Source organism: Rhynchophorus ferrugineus, unplaced genomic scaffold (genome assembly GCF_030347505.1).
Source record: "Rhynchophorus ferrugineus isolate W39M unplaced genomic scaffold, kcgeb_rfMv2 rfM7, whole genome shotgun sequence".
Lineage (NCBI taxonomy): Eukaryota > Metazoa > Arthropoda > Insecta > Coleoptera > Curculionidae > Rhynchophorus > Rhynchophorus ferrugineus.
Genome location: NW_027472586.1, coordinates 13,206,808 through 13,221,439, shown reverse-complemented (window position 1 = coordinate 13,221,439; position 14,632 = coordinate 13,206,808). Strand labels below are relative to the sequence as shown.

The 14,632-nt window shown below is 31.9% G+C and overlaps 1 protein-coding gene across 1 annotated transcript in view; it reads right to left on the bottom strand.

Annotated features, from left to right (window-relative positions):
- LOC143199932 (sodium- and chloride-dependent GABA transporter 1) overlaps positions 1-10,915 on the bottom strand; it is a 71,219-nt gene extending 60,304 nt beyond the window's left edge. Inside the window, exon 1 of the mRNA XM_076410090.1 lies at positions 10,779-10,915. The gene's annotated coding sequence lies outside the window, so the exon portion shown is untranslated. The remainder of the gene's footprint in view (positions 1-10,778) is intronic.
- Between the last annotated feature and the right edge of the window lie 3,717 nt (positions 10,916-14,632).

The window sequence follows — 14,632 nt, the reverse complement described above, 5'->3', positions numbered from 1 at the left end:
ATGAAAACAGAACATATTTGAATATTATAGTAAAAATGAGAAGGTCATATTTGTATAGGTTTTTGTTTATATGTTATTAAACTTATAACTCTCTAATCTTACAGATATTTCAAAAGCTCAATAAAAGCTAAATGTTTAAATGAAATCTCATATATTTTCAGGATAATGTAAATATAAGATATAGTTATTAGAAAGTGGGTGGAATAAATTGATAACATAACATTTGAAGCTTTGTGATTTATTATTTCTTTTGGTTTACTCAAAACAAAGAAAAAGTAATCTAAGCAATACTCGGTCAGACACACACATGCAAAGCATAAAATAAAATATTAAAAGATAGAATAGAATCAATAATAGTCTTCTTTTGACCTTGTATGTAATCCATTTTTTATAAAAGGGAAAAACTGTACCCAAAAAAACAGCAGGTTGTTGGATTTTATACGTCCTTATTATATTTAGAGTGAACGCTTTCCCACACCACCTATGTGATTTAGCCCTAATACACCTTTTCTAAGTTTTAATTAATAGTACTGACTGATTTTTACGCCTAAAAGTGAAAACAATGACGTAATATATTGCGCTCTGGAGAATACTGTTGTGTTTCCATCTTTTTTTTCCTTTCGAATCACCTTTTTGTTGAATCTCTGAACCTTTACCTCTGTGCTCTTGAGTATTTCGTTGTTTGTTGATCTATTTTTTGTCTTTTTTCTATATTAAGTCTCATTTTACAAACTAGGGGTTAATCTGGACTGGACCTACAGTTTAACGTGGGCTCCGAACCACGGTCCTCGACTTTAAGCCTATCGACTGGCTAGTGACCAACTTAGGAATCATCCCAGAAGACGTCCGTCTTACCCAGCCTGTTTACTGGCGTGACTGGGATTATGTTCCTTATCGGATTTTACACTCTTGCCTAAGGACAATCACAAATATTAAACAAACAATTTTAGACTATGCCCCAGCAGGATTCGAACCCGCGACTATCGCAACAGTAGGTAGACCATCCTGTGGCCTTTACCACTACGCCAACCAAGCCGGCTGTTGATCAATTGATGTCAAAGCTTTAAATATACTGACTACTCTGTTACCAATATTGTTCTCCTTATTTCGTTCTTCCGCTATTCCCGGTGTATACTTTCCTTGTAAGATTCTTCTAATTTCTTTTTTGCCTTGTGATTTAATGCACTGCCTTCTCTCCTACTACTCGTGCATATATACCAAATGCACATACTTACACAGAGTACTCTTTATCGTATACTCTACTTAGCTACGGAAATACCTATTCACACAAATCAATCTTACACACTCTACAATATAATACATTTAATTTAACAACACAACATTAAACATTGTTGTTTGTAAAATCTCCAGTAGCACTAATTTAAAAGATAATAAAATAGATATCATTGATGGGTCATTAAAAAATGTTGACATCATTAACATTGAAAAAATCAATGACAGAGTTTTCTGTTTTATTCCGGGACCATTCTAAGTTTCTATTTTGTTGTTTTATTGGAATTTCTTCGTAGACTCTAACCTTTCTAACTGTTTACTCGCTGAGAATATGTTGACATATGAAATATATTTACATCGCTTATCATAGTCCATTATAAATATTAGCATTATTTTTAACAATTTTACCAACCATAATAGCTTCCAATAATATTTATTTATAAGGTGAATAAAATTAATATAGTAGAATGAAAAAAGTCAATGGCACATTTACTTCTTATATTTCAGTACTATTTTAAATGACTGTTGGCAATTTCTAATAGTTAAAAAATAACTCTTAAAAAATATTTATTAGGTGCTTTCATCGTTTTTCTACTTTAAACGGGCATTTATTGGAAACAATTGATACAATTATATTTCCTACAACTTTTTCCTTATCCCTACATCTATTAGGCATCATTAAGCATCACCAGACATTGGGTTAGCAGCGGTCCAGTGATTTCGATGTTATCTGTCAGCCAACTCATGTTGTATCGACGCAGGAGATCAGGAGATGCTTTGTCTGGTGAAAAGCCGGATACAACAGAACTTCGAATTACAAAACTGTATCCTTGAAAACTCTCGAAAATTACGACTGACTCGCTATAGCTGGACTTTTTTTAAATTTTAAAGGGTTTAAAACATGAAACAAATAAATATCGGTGATTCATATAACACCATACAATATTACCCAATGTCATTATCAGGTGGGAACAAGTTTATGTATGTAAATATGGATTCGTATAAAGCGTACCAATGAACCTGGGCTTTAAATGTTATGCAAGATTTGAATGTGGTGTTTAATAAATAAAGGACAGCTTTAGTCATAAAATTCAAGGTGGCTAACATATTTCTGGTAAGAGCCAGTCCATCACTATCTCGCTCTTTCGCTTATCACTATCTTTCGTTTATCTTATGTAATATTTATCAATTAACATCGATATTCATGGCTTTCTACTGGCCAATGATGGTTATTGGGTATGTTTGTGTTATTTTATATTTTTATGTGCCATAATAGGTTGGTAGGTGTTCAATAAGTAAAAACGGCTTATAAAGCTACAACTATTTCCTATCTTCCTGGCAATATACCGCGTTGAAAAAACGACATTAGTATGCCAGCAATATTTGCAATACACAAATCATTTCACAAATATTTCAACGCGTGACCAGCCAAATGGTTTTTCAACAATAAAATTATCAATTTGTTCAATTGATATCGGTAGACATCTGCAGTAACAGTTTTATTCAAAAGAATTACCTGTGAAGCCAATACTATTCTAAATTATTCCTGCCAACTTGTATGCATAATAACTAATCTTCTAGAAATTTTGCCTTTTCGAGGGTGATGTGGGTTTTTAGTGGTTTTTTAAACACAATAGCTTTATAATCAGATATCTGAAAAAGATATGGAATATTTTTTGAACAATTGTTAATCAGTTTAAATATATTATCACAATCACAAGTTTTAAACAGTCACAAACATAAATTTACGACCATGCCCTAGCAGGATACAAATCCACGACTATCGCAACAGTAGGAGAGCCGTCCTATCGCCTTTACTGTATGTCTGATAACTTACACAATTATTTCAATAACAGTGGCTGTTTGATACTAATTTGAGACGATTTATGTAACAGTACTTTTATTAGTTAAATATATTCTAATGTATATAGTTGAATGATTTTAAATAAGTGTTTATTGCTTATAGACTAAAATGGAGCTTACATTATCTCAAAATGTTCCAAATATTTCGAACAATCGAATTTTTAAATATATAGTTTATATAGTTATTATGTTAGCAATACAAATTATGTCAGTTAACTCGGTTATTTATGTTGCTTACAATAAATTAATCTAGAGTGTTGAAAAGTACTAACTTTATTTATACCTAAAGATAATTAAATATTCTGATTATTTTTCTGAAAAATATAGAGTTTTTTAAAAATTATATTTTAATTATTTTTCTTATTTAATATTGTTTTATTCCTGTCTGGTAATTTATAGAATTTTTGCGACAAATTATGCTATTTGTTTTTTTAATATTTGTGAGTTTTTTGTGTAAAGATATTTTTGTATAGTGAAATATTTTTAAGAATATATTTTAAAGTCTCCTTTTACCAACTAGGGGTTTATCTGGACTGAACCTACAGTTTAACGTGGACTCCGAACCACGGTCCTCAGCATGGCGAGTGACCAACTTTACAAATCATCCCAGAAGACATCTGGTCTTAACCAGCCTAGTTACTGGCGTGACTTGGATCATTTTTCTTGTCGGATTTTGCACTCTTGCCTAAGAACAATCACAAACATAAATTTTCGACCATGCCCTAGCAGGATTCAAACCCGTGACTATTGCAACAGTAGGAGGACCGTCCTGTCCAATTGTCCAAACAAAAATCCAATTTTTAAATATATATTTTTATAGTTATTATGTTAGCAATACAAATTATGTCAGTTAACTCGGTTATTTATGTTGCTTACACTAAATCAATGTGGAGTGTTGAAAAGCACTAACTTTATTTATAACTAAAGATAATTGAATATTTTGATAATTTTTCTGAAAAATATAGAAAGATTTTTGAAAATTTTATTTTAATTATTTCTCTTATTTAATGTTATTTTTTTACTGGCTGGTAATTTACAGAATTTTTTCGACAATTTATGCTATTTGTTTTTTTTATATTTGTGTGTTTTTTGGGTAAAGATATTTTTGTATAGTGAAATATTTTTTTTAATATATTTTAAAATCTCCTTTTACCAACTAGGGGTTTATCTGGACTGGACCTACAGTTTAACGTGGGCTCTGAACCACGGTCCTCATCATTAAGCCTGGCGAGCGACCAACTTTAGAAATCACCCAGAAGACATCCGGTTTTACCCAGCCTGGTTACTGGCGTGACTGGGATCAATTTCTTTGTCGGATTTTGCACTCTTGCCTAGAACATTCACAAAGTTTCAACAATCACAAACATAAAGTTTACGACGATGCCCCAGCAGGATTCGAACCCGCGGCTATCGCAACAGTAGGAGGACCGTCCCATCGCCTTTACCACTGCGCCACCAAGCCGACTTGAAATATTTTTTGATATTTGTAGCTTGGCGATTTTAAATAAGTAGTTATTGCTCGTGGATTAAAATAGAGCACACATCATATATCTAAAAAACTTCTAGATATTTCTGATGGATCATTTGTTTAATGGATATTTTTTTATCATTACGCTTAATTAGTTTAAGCAGTTTCCAAAAAACTATAATGACTGACAGTGACAACTAATTTCGGTAGTTTTAGAAAAATACTTTTCATTCTATTATTGGCTGTGCTGAATATGTCAAATGCTGTGTTAACTAAACGGTATTTACGGAAGGTTTGAATTTTCGGCTTTGATTTAATTGATTTAAGAATAGATGGAATTCGGGAAATAGAACACATTGATTAATATTTTTATTCGTCTCAAATAAAGGTTTTTCTGACCAAACGTCATCCAGTTTATTTGTAGCAGCTCGTTGGTTAAGGCAGTTTACCTCACCAATTTTTCACTATTTTACTTTGTTATAATTTTGGTTGCTAAAACCTGGAATGCGTCTAAAACGACTGGTTCTCGTTAAGGATTTGCCTTGTTACGAATACATTCTTCAACGGTTAAGAACATAATAAAAATCAAGAATATTGCACCCAATAACTACTATCCAACCAGAGGAAATAGTAATTTGTGATAGTATAGGATTTTTTTTGTAGCAGCTCGTTGATTAAGGCAGTTTACCTCACTAATTTTGCACTATTTTACTTTGTTATAATTTTGTTTGCTAAATCCTGGAATGCGTCTAAAACCACTGGTTCATTAAGGATTTGCCTTGTTACGAATAAATTCTTCAACGATTAAGAACATAAACAAATCAAGAATATTGCCCCCGATAACTACTATCCAACCAGAAGAAATAATAATTTGTGATAGTATAGGATTTTTTTTGTAGTAGCTCGTTGATTAAGGCAGTTTACCTCACTAATTTTGCACTATTTTACTTTGTTATAATTTTGGTTGCTAAAACCTGGAATGCGTCTAAAACGACTGGTTCTCGTTAAGGATTTGCCTTGTTATGAAGACATTCTTCAACGGTTAAGAACATAATAAAAATCAAGAATATTGTACCCAATAACTACTATCCAACCAGAGGAAATAGTAATTTGTGATAGTATAGGATTTTTTTTGTAGCAGCTCGTTGATTAAGGCAGTTTACCTCACTAATTTTGCACTATTTTACTTTGTTATAATTTTGTTTGCTAAATCCTGGAATGCGTCTAAAACCACTGGTTCATTAAGGATTTACCTTGTTACGAATAAATTCTTCAACGATTAAGAACATAAACAAATCAAGAATATTGCCCCCGATAACTACTATCCAACCAGAGGAAATAGTAATTTGTGATAGTATAGGATTTTTTTAATTAGAACGGATCAACACCTGTATCGGCCATATTGTTTTGATCTTGTGTAGGGTAGTAGGTTTTTGTAATATTTATAACATGGGAAAAGAAGTATGGCTTGAGATAATATACAATATCGCATTGTATCGAATGTCTGGTGAAGCTAGGTCAAGATAAGGAAGGCACCGATCAAACAGAAAACACGTATCTAGCCAAAGGCGTGTCCCATCGGCTCATTGTCGAGTGTTCTAGAAAATGGGGGCTCAGATACCGAGGTTAGACGAAGCGTATCAGATATTAGACCTGGTAGAGGATCCCTTATGGTGGCTATAGCCATAAACCTCAAGAAGGCCCGGTCTAATTTGAAGAGTCATTCCCTCGCCGAAATTCTCAAGGAATCGGGATGCAGAAAAGGGCTTCTTGAGCCAAACTTCTCAGCCACCACCAAGAACTTGAGGGAGGAGCTTCGACGATAAAACACGATGCATCGACAACGAAAATCATAATTAGCAATATAATTAGGAAGAATTAATGAGCTAAGAACAGAACATCACAATTTGCCACAGAATTAGAATTAAATAGTTACAAAACCAACAAAGGTAGCAATAAAATGTCAAATGAAATGAATATACGTTTCCAACATAAATATTTTACAGTTAAAAACAAATTATTTTCCATAGCAATACAAGCACAAACAAATCGTCTGAAATAAGTGATTTATTGGCACACAAAATGTTAAATTAGTGCATCATCCACAGTATAATCCTGGCTTGACATCCAACGATGTCATTGAATGCTAATATAGAAATACATCTAATATTTAAATTGGTTTAAACGCAAAAATTGATCCAAGCTACTTAAAACAACTAAATCAATAAACTTTCAATACTACATTCAAATGTATATTATTCTGTTCTTTACGATATAAATCCACCCAATCTAATTAAGATAAGGTGGTTAACTAGAACAAGCCTTATTTAGCAGTGAATGAAACATTGCTTATAATACAATAGCATTATAAGTCAGAAAAGTTCAAATAAAAACGTACCACACTAATGAATCACCAAACATGTAATAGATCGCTAAATATAAATGTTAAACAATCCTAAATAAATATACAGTTAGAACTTAAATTTATTAATACAGACGAAAGTATTTATACTATTTAATTTTAGATAATATTTCTTATGTCTAACTTATGTTTTTTCAATCTTTAATTTGGGTTATGATAAATATTTATTAAATCAAACACATTCTATGATTTTTTTTAGTTTAATTATTACATTGTTACTAGTCGTTTCCGACTAACCTGCAATTTGTCTTTATGATAACTTAAATCTAGGTATATAACTAGGAGGACCCAGGGCCGATAGGTCTGGTGAAGTAATATTTATACATGTCACTTCTGTATTTTTTATTACATGCACCTCACTACACAATTAGCTCCTTTGAGTCAGTGTCCTGCTCTGGTGGTATCCAAAAGTTGCAATACTTCTACATATACAAGAGAATGGACTCTTTTGCTCGTGCCTCTTTGCAATTCTCTTGATTTCTTGAGTGACTGTGGGTATCTCAAGGTCTGGATGTAGGTAATCAATCCTATAGTATTTGGGTGCACAATACTTCCCAGGACTTTTTTCTGAAAAATTTGTATTTTGTTTATGTTGCTCTTTGCAGAACATCCCCATAATTGAACTCCGTATATCCATATGGGTTTTAGTATTTTTTTATATAATAGCAATTTATTATGTACTGATAATTGTGATTTTATTCCAATTAACCATGTACTTCCTATATTTCAATTACAGACCGTACAAGCTACTGTACGCTTGGTGCTTGTACAGTATGATTGTAGGTGAACTGCACATACACAGTTTTACTTTTGTTAATGTTTATTTTCCAAGCTTGTGTCCAATTATTTATATTGTCACTTGCCTATTGTAAATTTCGTGTGGCTTCTTCACTATTGTCTCCGGTAGCAGTAATCGCAGTATCATCAGCAAATGTAGCCATCGTAATATTCTCCATTTGTGGTACATCCCCAAGTGTAGATAAGTAGATAAAGCATTGGCCCCAGTACACTAGAGTAATCTTCTTCTTCTAACTCCAAACACTCTGGCTGTATGTAACATTTTAGTAGATCGGCATGTTGTTTTGGTAACATTTTCTTTTCTTTTTTACTTTCGTAGGGTTTTCAATAACATCTGTTATTCTGTGGGCCTACTCAATTGTTGAGTGGTTGTTAATAAACCCAAACTGGTGTGCTGGTATTTTTTTTTCACTCTATGATCGGTTTTATTCTTTTCAACGGGAGTTTTTCAAAAACCTTAGATATTACTGGCAGCAGCGATGTAGTTTGGTGACATTCCAAGTTTTAGGATCATTATAATTTCCGCCATCTTTCAAATGCCTGAGACATGTTTTAATCTAAATGCTGTATTCAACAGGTTGGTGAGTTTTATAATTCCGTTTCTTGGTAGTTTTTGCAGTAATTCTCCTGTTATAGATGTTGTAGCCTGGTGATTTCCTGGGATTAATGTCAGTTTTAATAACTTTAGTTAGCTCTTTCGGCGTGGCTAATTCAATCAACACATTTTCAGCTTTTATGTCCAGCAAATTATATTCAATATTAGTTTCGTTTGGTTTGAAAGTTTTTCCTAGATATTCAGCAAATGCTTCTGCTTTTTGGTGATCGTCACGTGCCCAATTCCCATATAGGTCTCTTATAAGTGGACTGTGTAGACATGAGCGCTTTAGATATTTCGTGGCATTTCAGAGCGAATAGTCAGTCTCTTTATCATCTATTAAAGTTCTCAGATAATCATTTATGAATTTGTTTTTAATTTCCAGTATTTCCCTTTTCAGTATTTATTGTTTAAACTATTTTTATTTTCAGGTGTTCTGTTTTGTTGCCTATTTTTTCGTAATTTTTTTCATTTTTCAGCTACCATTTCTTTCACTTCTTTTGGATAATTAATTTCTTTAGTTGTACTCTTAATTTTTGGAGTATTATTCCAAGCAGCTTGTTGAATATCTGCTACGAATTTTTCTGCTTCAAAATTTAATTGTTCAGTTGTCTTGAGGAGTACATTTTGTTGAATTTGTTTGTGCAAATCCTTCCCAGTCTGGTCTCTTGTTTATTAACGTAGGGTTTCTTTCTTTTCTTATTTTATTTTCGCTCAACGTCAGAATCACTGGCATATGATCTTAACTTAGTTCAAAATTTTCTTCGACCTTTATATTGTTGGATGTTATGTTTTTTACTGTGAAAAAATCTAAAACGTCTGGAGATTTCTTTTGATCAATTGACTTGTAGCTACATCTTAGTTCATTAGCTGCTATATTCAGTTCATTACCTTTAGTTGTCATTCTGGATCCCCATCTTGTATTTTTTGCATTGAAATCACCTCTAATTATAAATTTTTCTCCCAGTTTACTTAGGACATTCAAATTTTCCTTTTTTCTTGTGATTTTATCTTGGAGGACAATAAATTGCGGCTATTGTAACCCTGTATCCATTTGATTTAACAATTACTGCTGTTACCTGATTTTATGTTATACTAAGCTCGGGTTCTTGATAGTGACAAATGCTCTTTTTTATTTTTATTGCACTTCCTCCTCTTGTGGTGTTAGCTGGATATATGGTATGATAAAACTTATATCCTCTAAATTTTAGTTTAATACCCGATCAACAGACTACAGTAGCTGTTGTTAAAAAAACAAAAAAGCATATTAAACAAAATCATACAAAATGTTAAAAAGATTTTCCAGTTAACAGTGTTATCAGAGGTCATTTAATGAAGATGAAAAGTAATGTCTTCAGCTAGCAGAGTGTTTTCGTGTCTTTGGTGGTCGAACAAATAGATGAAAAAGCAGTTGGATATTTTTATGTGGTGCGTTGATGAACATTAAAATACCTTCCAAGATTTTCTCGAATTTTCTCAGCTGGAAATTACAACCCAAAGAAAAAGCATATTTTTAAACATTAAATAATTCATTGAAAAGAATGAAAATTATAAATATCTGCACTACTAATACAGCTCCAATGATTCAAAAAGGTAATAGTTGCGTAGATTTGTTACAGAAGTTATACCGGTCGAACACGGTGTTCTTGTATCATAACGTCATCCACCAGGAGCGTAATTTATGTGCAAAGGGCATGAACTTAGATGATATTATACAACTAGTGCTACGATGTATAAATTACATACGCGCAAGGGCTCTTAAGAAGCATGACCCGAAAGTTGACTTTCAAGAAGAAATATGTTAAAACTTTTTGCAACTTGAGAGAACAGGTGTTGGAACTTTTGGAGGAAAAATGCCGTTGCCTTTGGAGAGCAATTTACTGAAGAATATATCCTAGTTGAGTGATCTTTTACTTCAATATCTTGAAACTCAAATTTAAGACAAACATTGTTACCTACCAACTCGTCTTGCTTGTACATTGTTGCAAGTATAACAAGATAATAGTAATAAATTAATTTTAAAATTAGTACAATCTTAATTTTAAACTTATCAGATGTAATGTGTAAATTAAAAAAAAGTGTTTGGGTAAATTAAAAGCCCGATCACAGACCTGGACTTCTGGATGCAAATGAAGTTCTAACTACATTCCGTTGGTCACAAAACTTAAGTTTAAGTCTAATTGAATTAACATATTCTTATGTAATAAATACCAACAACACGTACGTATTAAAAAAATCGTTTTCTTGACACTTTGACATAGACATTTAATAGTAAATCGCATAGTAATAATTTATTTTAATTTGCATAGATTAATCGACGTCCATTGAACATAAATTCTAAATTCTTTACGTTACAAACAACAAATATAAATCGACGTTTATCGTTAAGCGACACTTACCACCGTCCAAATTCAATGGGCGATCAATTTATCGATTAGCGGCTCGATCACGACAATCTTCGGTGGTGCACAACTGGCCCAAACTAAATACGTCGCTCATAGTAATCCGCCACATCCAGGCTAATTCGCGCGCCATATGTTCGCTTAATTGGATTGTAGGAAATTCAAAGCTTTTTTCCTAGAGCGAGCAATTCCACTTATCGATCGGCTTCCCATTGGCTTATTAATCGGCCCATCGGATAATCACGATGGGAAATAATATTTTCCCGATGGCCTAGCTATCAATAATTCAGTGTAATTTATTTATTTATTAGCTGACTGGGCGAACTTCGTACCGCTTAACAGTCAATGAATGTCATTTTACTTATTAGCTGAACCAAATTTATGATTTTATGGAAGTAATACAATGAATATTACATAAATATTAATTTCAGTACTTTATTGAGCTAATAACACAAAAAATATAAAAAAAATTTGAGTGATTTCTTTGAGTTAATTTGAGGGATCTCTCCGTTCACCATGATCACAAAATATTGAGAATTTAGGATATCTTAAATGGGCGCATGCGATACAGCGTTTTAGTTTGCTAATTTGCCGCTCGGTGGCTTGAGGTATAAATTTGGTATCAAAGCTGAAATTTTACACTTTCTGCTTTCAGAAGGTTATTCCAGGGGTGTGCAACTCCAATGGTAAGTAGTGGAGAAAAGTTTTGCTTAGTTCAGTCATTGGCGGCGCTGACAACGTAAACTAACCAATCAAGTTACTTTAAAATAGTTATGTAGAAACCTGTAAGGAAAATACTTTGCTTTGATTAGTCGGCCATTTCGCCTGATTATTTTGTGACGTCACCTTTATTGGCCAATAGTATTTAAATGAAAATCAAATTTAATTTTTAAAATTAATTTATTAAAATAAAATCTTATTCAAATATACATAAGTGTAAATAATATAAATATATATAAACAAAATGCAAAAAAACATAATTATGAACTCTATTCTAGGCAAAATTAACATATCTATAATTCTTCTATAACGCCTTGCCATATTTGTTTAGTGCCATCAATTTTATGGGATCTACTAGAGTTCTAATTTATCTTGATATATTGAAGGTAAACTTTAAACCCTTCCCTGTTGATATTGCATCAACTTCATTAAACCAAAAATACAATCACACTTCATAATAACTTAAAATTTGGCCTTGAAATTCATTAAGGATTGGATAGTTGAAACATTAAAAATTTATGTTTTCTAAAGATATTTAGATTTTAAAGTATTTAATCTGTGGAACTACTTAATATAGAATGTAGACAAATATTGCATGTTGTCTCTTTTTCGGAAGTTTTGTTAAATAAGACAAAAATACAATATTAGACTCTTGTTTTTCTCAGAGCAAAGTTCACTGGAACTGAAAATATAGATTCAACTGGTGATTTAACAATCTCAAGTGGTACCAGATCTCCCATTAAAAAAGAAGATAAGTTGTTCGTCTTCTTTACAATTTTCTCCGGGAGAATGATGTGAAAAAAATTGAAGTGATGATGTGCCCTTTTAAAGATTTCTCGAACATACTAGGTGAAGGATGCTGTTTTTACCTCCATGACCTCTAATAGAGCCAACAAAATTCTTTAAGCAATCTTGGTTAAGATTTGTTAAACAAATGTTGCTATTTGTAAATTTAGACAAAATAGATTTCTTTAAGGTAATAAATTCCCTAAAAGTAGCAATTAAATGTTTAATTGATGGTACCGTAACAAATATTTTCTTCAAGGCAATCAAATTTAAATATACAATAGCTCTACAATAAAATTATTGAACACTGATTGTTCTAAAAAGCTAAAGTATTACAAATATTTTAGAGATATTTTACAATTAAAAGTAGTATTTATTACTACTAATTATCTAGTTATATTAATTATTACCTTCTTGTAAGACTTCTTTATGTAGACACATCACACTGAAAGCATACGAACAACTTGGTAGATTAATTGAATTTTATTACTACTAGCATCTTCATAAGTAGGCTTTGATTTTCTGTAAACAAACAATATATGAACAGACATGTAGTAGATAGATAATTTTATATGTACCTGATGAAAACAATGTTGGATATGCATTTACCCTAATACCTGTTCGTGAAGGAAGGGTAATTTTAAATTTTTCACTAAAATTTTCGTGACAGACACAATGACGTTGATATAATTTCATTATGGTTTATCCAGGTAGCTTACTACTATTTACTTGATCAGCCCATTTTTGGAAAGGAGCGAGATCATTCTTTGGGAAACGATGTCTAATTTCCGTTGTAGATTTTTATCCCGGTACACTACATCTTTTACTACACTGACGCATTGTCATCAGTTTTTATATTATTACTCCATAATAATTAATGTAAAACAGAAAATATGCACAACGTAAAACGAAAATTTCTTGATCTGAACAAAAACCAAAACCTACAAACAACAAACTTAAAAATGGACGCCCATAGAAAATGCTGACTTCACACAATTTGATCGACCAATCACGTTTCATGTTAGTGGCGGCACCAGGAATTTAAACTAGCCAATCACAATTTGCGATCGCAGCGCTACCTTTGATTGAACTAAACAAAACATTTCCCCAATGTCGCCTATACCGTGAAATTTCTATTTTTTCTATGGGCGATTCTAAAAATATGAAGGCATAGTGTACGTGTGTTTATATTTGGTGGAAATAATCATAAAGTTACTGGATAGTTTGGACTTTTTTTGTAATTCTATGCTTCTTATAGAAACAATTTGATTTCAGTTCAATGCTTTTTCGACAAAGCTTTTGTTGCCTTTCGAATGTCTCTTTCGAATTGGAGCATTTTTTAACATGGCTGATAAAGCAAACTTAAAAAACTTATAAACTTACGTGTTAAATATTCTTATTTTGTTAAGTGTGTTTTTATGCTTCTTTTTTAGTTAAAATGATTTGTTTAAATTTTAAAACATCTCAGAGGTTGCGTCTCTGGATGTAGTATCATTTCAAATAGAATACCCATCTTTCCTAGAGATCCTGCTCTATATTAGATATTACTTTAGCAACAAATAATGAAAAACTGATGGGAATCTCTTGTAAGGTCTTAAATTAGAGGAAAATTTTTGTTATGTATATTTTACACAGGATAACTATAAACCGAAATGTAGAAGAGCATTGCTTAACAGGGATACAGTTTCCAGTTGTTATTTTTATTGTATTGTATTGTATTGTATGTATGTAAAGAATTCTCCTCTGAAATAATATTTGCAATGTAAATTTTACATATATTTAAATAAAATGTATTTTTAAACTCTCATTACCTTTTTATTTTTACTATTTTTATTACTTATTATGATATTATTATTAATAAAATGTTTTAAATTTCCCGCTACGCATATTGTTAGTCGCGCCCTCTGGTGGCTCTAATTCCTCTGTGTTTTGTGACCGTGATCGAAATCAATTCGTGGCGCGTTCGGTTCCTCTCGAAAAGTTTCGGTCTCCAAAAAACATTGACGATTTTCATCGTTTGATTCCGAAACGTTTGGCGCGTATTCTTTCGCCATGCCAAAATAAAATGTCTTGTAAATCATTTTTCGACAGTACGTTAATGTTCTTTTCCCAAAAAGCAATATTTATTGCTAAAATAAATGTACCGTTTAAGAGTTTTTAAAAGAGTATCGTTGGTCAAATAATAAACAAAGTTATGATAAGAAAATACGAATGATATTGAAATTCAACTCGTATGAAGATTATGGTGACAATATGTCAAAAAAATGAAGGGATTTCAAACATTTACAATTCTGTTACGATTACAAAATAATCCAAAATTACCAGAAGATATATTCAGTCCCAAG